The following is a 7,496-nucleotide window of genomic DNA, read 5'->3' on the forward strand; positions in this document are numbered from 1 at the left end:
GACACTATCTCTGCCCATACCATCTTATTTCCCAGATAATGTATTTTTACCTCTTAAAAGGCAGGTATCTCTCTTTTTGACTGCTTTTGAACTGCTCTGTTTATTGCCTGAACTTTTGTGGACATTTAAATATTTCTTGGATGTATGAATGCTGTTCACCTCTTCTTTGAGTGGAAACCTTTACTCACAACCAACTTTTTTTTTTTTTAATGGAACGCTTCACGAATTTGCATGTCATCCTTGCGCAGGGGCCATGCTAATCTTCTCTGTATCATTCCAATTTTTTTAGTATATGTGCTGCCAAAGCGAGCACTCACAACCAACTTTGATTTTTTTTTTCTTAAGGTATAATTGTCAGGCTGAGCTTTTATCTATTATCAGTATCCCAATTGTTGTTCAGTTGCTAAGTCATGTCTGGCTCCGAGATCCCATGGACCGTAGCACACCAGGCTTCTCGGTCCTCCACTATCTCCCAGAGTTTGCTCAAATTCATGTCCATTAAGTCAGTGAGCTATCTAACCATCTCATCCTCTGCTGCCCCCTTCTCCTTTTGCCTTCAATCTTTCCAGCATTAGGGTCTTTATCAATGAGCTGGCTGTTCACATTAGGTGGCCAAAGTATTGGAACTTCAGCTTCAGCATCAGTCCCTCCAATGAATATTCAAAGTTGATTTTCTTTAAGATTGATTGGTTTGGTCTTCTTGCCATTCAAGGGACTCTTAAGAGTCTCCTGTAGCACAACAATTCAAAAGCATCAATTCTTTGGCACTCAGTCTTCTTTATGGTCCAACTCTCACATCTGTACATGACTACTAGAAAAAACATAGCTGTTTAAAATCTACTTTAAATGCTACCTGGTCCCCGAAGACCTCCCTAAGGAATCCAAGCCCCTTCCCTTGCCCAACACAGTGTCTTACATATAATTAACATCCAGTAAATGTCTCCTGAATGAATAAACTAAGTCAACCAATGAGGATTCAAATGAACTTTTTCATGCTATGTGTTAAAAAATTTTCAAGTTTCTGCCATTAAATATTGAACAGCTGGAAAAGCCAGCATTGTTAACGTCAAGCACCATTCCTAGCCTAGACACAGACATGTAGCAAAAGGATATTTAACATTTTCCTCAATTGTTTATTTGGCACAGCAAGGGTAATGTAACCAAACCCATCTGTTTCCTCTTGTCTAGGGATTTCATATGGTGACAAAAAGAACTTTATGCTGACCTTCTCATGACTCCTGACTCATCTCACCTGTTCTTTGTCACAAACTTGTTAAAAATTTTAATACATATGAATAAATTACTAAGACATAACCTGGGATAAGTAAAGAGTTCTTATATAAATGTCAACAGCTTCAAAACGAAAAGATAAGTTTCTTGGCTGATTATCTATTCTCATGACAAGTGAATAGCTGAACTGTTTAAAACACTGTGCTTTTATTATGTCCTTAAAAAAAAACCTGGATGTTAACCAGGAATTATATAATTAGAGGGTTTAAGACTAAACAGGACCCAAGTAAGTTGTTTATTTCATTATCTAGCCTTCACAAAATATCTTAAATAGCATGCTGCAGTTTTAGAGTTTAAAAACTAGATAAAGATTTACATTTATGTATTCACATCAAGTTTTTGGCCACTTTTATAAACTGCATTGCTTATTCAATATGATCTGCTATTATCGACCACATATTTGAAAACTTCCTGTCTTCCTATCTCAAGTCTTCCTTTCCAACGTATAATTACGAAGATCATTTTGCTTCCTTTTCGCAAACTGAGGCAGGAAGTCTGTGTTACCTGCGTTGCATATAACCACTTTATGGTACTTGGAATGCTTTTATGCATTTTAAATTTATCTTGTTATTAATTCAAGTAATTCTCATTGGACCAACATTTTACACCTGTCTTTACTAAACATCATCTTCTTCTAGCAAGTCAAAGCCACAGTCTATAAAACTGACTATTTTACTTAGGCTTTACTAACACATTTTACAACAACCAGTTAAGTAAGCTTTCTGAACAGTGTACTCTTTCAAGATAGAGAAAAATTGCTCAACATCATTAGCCATTAGGGAAATAAAAAGCACAACCAGATACCACTTCATATCCACTGGTAGTAATCAAAAAGGCAGACAATAATAAGTGTTGGTGAGAATGTTGGAGAGGTTGGAATCCTCATAGATTCCCGGTGGGAATGTAAAATGGTGAAGCACTTTGAAAAACAATTTGGAGTTCCTCAAGAAATGTAAACGGAGTTGCCATATGACCCAGCAATTCCCTTCCAGTTACACACCCAAGAAAAAGATATAAAACCTTTCCCACAAAAACTTGGACAAAATGTTGGCTGCAGTTTGTTCATAATAGTCAAAAAGTAGATAACCCATATAGCCACTAGCTGATGATTGGATGAACAAAATGTATTTTCAAACACTGGAATATTATTTGGCCCTAAAAAGGAATGGCATACTAATACATGCTATAATATGGATGAACCTTGAAAATATTAAATAAAAAAGTCAAAAACAAAAGACCATGTATTATATTTCATTTATATGAAATGTCCAGAATAGGTAAATCTACAGAGACAGAAATATTAGTTGTTGCCTAGGAAGAGAGAATGGTGGTAGTGATTGGGTGGGGGGAGGGGAGCAGAGGCCTAGGGAGTTATTGCTAACAGGCATGGGAGTTCTTTGGGGGGTGATAATATAAAATTCATTGTGGCAATGGTTGAACAACTCTGTAAGTATACCAAAATCCATTGAATTGTACACTTTAAATGGGTAAATGATATGGTATGTGAATTATGACTCAATAAGGCTATTTAAAAAAAAAACAGAATTTAGCACTCTTCCCATGGATAAAAGATACTAATAAAAAAATTGGCTGATTTAACAAAACAAGGGTATTTGGCCTTTAATCCCCTTCCAGACACTGTTGCTTTTAGTTCATTTACAGTTTTATCTGCTTATCCTGTGTGATATGTAATCAGAGCCTGGAGCCTCGGAAGGAAGTCCACAACAGTTTTTCAAACAAACTTAAAAAAACAGTTTAATAACATTATCTGATAGTGTATTAAAGCATTGCTTTGAGCATTGCTTTATGATTTTAAGCTCCTTGCTTTCCACTTTGAAATAGCAGAAGGACTTATACAGATAATATAATTTGACTTTATGAAATTTCTTTTTTCATTGGAAAAGATCTATCATATTTAGGACAAAGTAAACAGTGTTCTTAGCTGTTTTTAAATCCCTATGTAATCTACAATAGCTTGATAAGGATTTTAAACCACAAAATGCAGCCCAAATAGAAGAACAGCACTTATATAAACCAAATTTGATTTAAATAAGCTTGTTAAAGACCTGTTCAATTGATCACTCATAAACTGTTTACATATTGTTTCTAAATTAGTTTCACGTGTATTCTATTTCATCAGCTAGCTCATATAACTCCAACCTACTCCAATCTCCTTTCTCAAGATATAAAGCCACATAAATTTATCTCTTAATAATTTTACATATATTAGCTTTCTTTTCCAGCCCCCTAAGGACATGCTAAGCTCCTCAAAGGCAAGGATTTTGTCTTAAATGTCAACATCTCTGATACCCCATAATTATAATGCTTCTCAAGGTTCAACGCTTAGCCCAGTTCTCCTGTCAAGCTGTATATATTGTTCATATATGTATTAATATATGTGTGTAGATATATCAATATCTATCTTTTACTTAATTTTCTATACATTAGTATATGCTGGTGACACCCAAACCCTCAAAAACTTTCAATTTTCTTCAGAATAACCTCCAAACTCCTTATTAGGGTTATCAGAGTTGTTTACCATCTTCCCCACCTATTATTTCTAGCCTGAGCTTCACATGCCAGCACACCAATTGCTCAAAGCTAATCTTCCACACCTGACATCTGCAGTTCCCACCTTTTTGGCACCAGGGTCTGGTTTTGTGGAAGAAAATTTTTCCACAGACTGAGGCAGGGGGAATGGTTTCAGGATGATTCAAGGGCATTACATTTATTGTGTGCTTTATTTCTATTATTATTATATCAGCTTCACCTTGGATCACTGGGTATTTGATCTGGGAGGTTGAGGACCTCTGCCTTACATTGTCATACTTCCAGGACCCACTGTCTCTTAGTTTTCTCTCCAGCCTATGAAAAGTCTGTTGATCTTTTAAGGGCTGTGTAAAAAGTCATCTTCTCTATGGACTCTTTCTTATCAGAATTAAGTTCTCCCTTTGAAGTGTTTGGTATTATATCAGTTATCATGACTGAACTTACCTGGTGCCTGAAGACATGTCTTTCTCTCCTAATACTACTTTTTGACATTGAAGACTATTTTATTTATATGTGAATTTATGGACAAAGAACATATTTGTATGCCTTTCACCTTATACAGTATAATCACTCAATAAATCTTTATTCAATTGAATTAGTCTCACTTTTCCCACGACACCAAAAACAGTGTGGGCACACAGCAGTTATCAATCAACAACAAATAATGTTGATTGATAGAATATAAGTTCTGAGAGGGAGGATTCAAATACTCAATGACTGATCTTAGTGACAAACTAAAGTGATAAAACTTGATAAAAAAAAAGTTTATTCTTTAAATTGATCATGTACTGAAGTAATAGACATTTTAATATACCAAAACAATCAACTGAATAGTTTCAATATATTTTTATTTTTAGTGGTTCTTCTGGAATCAAACTATTTTCACCTGAGGAAAGCACATAAAAGAGTTTTAGAAGTCAAATTCTTATAATATAGATGGATTTTTTTCACTGTTTATTCAAGATTCATTCAAGCATTTACCATGTGTTAGAACTATCTCTGGACCAGACTAGACACTGAAAAAGGTACTAGATTATAAAATGAGTAAGATATGAGCCCTGCCCTGAAAGTATTTATAATATCCCAGGTGAAGAATCACAAAGGAATCTGGGTTTTGGTGCTGGTATAATTACCTCTATATCAATGAATCTGGAAATTCTTAAAAATATACTCTTCTAAATTCAGATTACAGTATTTACAGATATTAAAAACAGTGTATATAAAAGTATATATATATAAATATTATATATTAAAAACAAAGCTACAGTGATATTCTATTTAGAAAGCCATTTTGGATTTATCAAAATAGCAAAAAAAAAAAAAAAAACACAATTAGGGGCTAGCAATCAGGGCTTAGAACTAGTGTGAGGCAAGAGAGATTTCCTAGTGTTGAGTTTAAGAAGATACTCTCAGGGTCATGCGAGCATGGGGTCAGCTTTAAAATTAAGACTTTCAACTTTTGCCTTTTAAAATCTTGTACTCTAGGCATCTCTGCTGCCTCACCCTAGCTCTGGCCCAGCTATGACTGTTCAACAAAAGAATAATTCTGTTATACTCGGTGTTGTATATTTGGTCTACTCCATAACAAGACTTTTATAAATTATTTGTGGCTTACCAAAAATAGAAATGTGAAATCATGAAGGACTGAGTTCCTAAGCAAAGACAGTATGTCTACTTTCTGGAGAAGGGGTAGATACTAATGGAAAGATGAAATGTAATTAGCATATGAAATGATTACCAAGCTAAAAGCTTCTATCTAGTCATGTTAGAATGAATTCTCTTACTAGATCATTCTATTATTATCTATAACCATTAACTTATAATTCTGCTGATTTCAAATAACTGCTTATTTGGAGTTTTTCTAGTATCAACTCCAAATGAACTGAATGAACAGGAATAAAACCACCAGAAAAGTTACAAGGCAATATCAATAGTCTTTCAAGACAGATAATTTTGGATATTAGCACTTGAAGCTCTCTGGTCCAGTACAGATGGTTGTCGTTGCTGTTGTTCAGTTGCTAAGTCGTGTCCCACTCTCTGCAACCCCATGAACAGCAGCACGCCAGGCCTCCCTGTCCCTCACTATCTCCCAGAGTACAGACGGTTATTCAGGATCAAATAAGTAAATTCTTGATGTATTTGGTTCACAGGAATATAACTCCATAACTGAAGAGAGCCAATAATTTAGTTTTTCTGAAAACCAGTTTCATATTTAAGGGACATGAAAAAATGCAGGGAAAGTGATAAATAACTTAGAAATAAAAGGCACTGACATCAAGTAGAAAAGGTTTTCCCATTAAATCAAAGTCATGAGAACTTGAAAACAACCTGTCACGTATCATTGTATCTGGTAACTGAATATTCAGCGTCAGATTAAGAGTATAAAGGAGCTTTCTGAAAAGTTCCAAATACATGTAATGTGTAGTAAAGCATTTTCCCCTGCATTGGCTTAATTCTATTTCTCCCTCTCTACTCCTGTTAAGGCTGTTCAAGAGCTGCTATCCATTTATGTTTTTTCTTTTGTTTTACTTTAAAACTGAAAATTTTAACCTACCAAATTAGGTTGTTGGGCTATTAGAACTAAGAATTTCATATACAGTTCTCAACAGAGCCTTGAAAAGTTTGGTTGTTGTGACTTATTTATAAAATAAATCCCATTTTTGGAATGGTCTCTAAATGAGGTTGTGCATATTCTGCAATAACAATAGCAAAACAAAATAATTCTAAGCTGCCATAAATGGACTATTGTGTAGAAAGATGTTTCTGCACTAGAAAATGAGACAGCTGAGGCTGCTCTTAAATAACATGCCTGGATTTCCAAAGTAAAACATTCAAAATCATGAAAAATCTTTTTGCCAATGAAAAATACAATTCTAGGAAAAAAATATTACTCAAATAATAAGTAATAACCTTAAATGACTATACTGTCTCTCCCATGTTAAAAATTCTTTATAGACTATAGTCTTTCTAATTATTAACTCTTAATAACTTATAAAAAGTTTAAAACACCAAGCCCAAACAAGTCAAAATATTTTAAATATGTAATTGAAGTCAACTGAGAACATACTTACACTGGATTTATTGCTACTGGGCCCTCAAAGCTTTTCCTCCCTTATTGTGATCTCTGTTAACAATTACCTCCATAACAAAGTAAAATTCAAGCTTATGAAAACAAACTTCATTGACAGTACCATCCTTCTGGTGACTAAAACTGTTAGGAAAATAATTTTCTATTAAAACATTCATTAAGAAATCCCTAAATTAATTTCATTGTTAGAGGCAATGCAAGAATTGTTGTTGTTGAGTCACTAATTCGTGTAGGACTCTTCTGACCCCATGGACTGTAGCATGCCAGGCTCCTCTATCCATGGGATTTCCCAGGCAGGAATACTGAAGTGGGTTGCCATTTCCTCTTCCAGAGGATATTCCCAATCCAGGGACTGAACCCACGTTTCCTGCATTGGCAGGTGGATTCTTTACTGCTGAGCCACCAGGGAAGCCCAGTGCAAAAAATGTATTTCCTTATTTAAACTCCATTAAAACATTTAAAACACGCATTACCCCAAATTTTCATTTTGGTTCGGCTACTTAATCTCTGTTGGAGCGATCAAGATTCATAAATAAATTACATAATCTCACTTAAAAAATTGCAGTCT

At 34.6% G+C, this 7,496-nt stretch overlaps 1 non-coding gene across 1 annotated transcript; it reads right to left on the minus strand.

Moving 5' to 3' along the window:
- Positions 1-203: 203 nt before the first annotated feature.
- Positions 204-313, minus strand: LOC122709710. The gene has a single exon (XR_006345684.1). It is a non-coding gene; the product is annotated as a U6 spliceosomal RNA (small nuclear RNA).
- Between the last annotated feature and the right edge of the window lie 7,183 nt (positions 314-7,496).

This window comes from Cervus elaphus, chromosome 15, assembly GCF_910594005.1.
Source record: "Cervus elaphus chromosome 15, mCerEla1.1, whole genome shotgun sequence".
NCBI classification, from domain to species: Eukaryota; Metazoa; Chordata; class Mammalia; order Artiodactyla; family Cervidae; genus Cervus; species Cervus elaphus.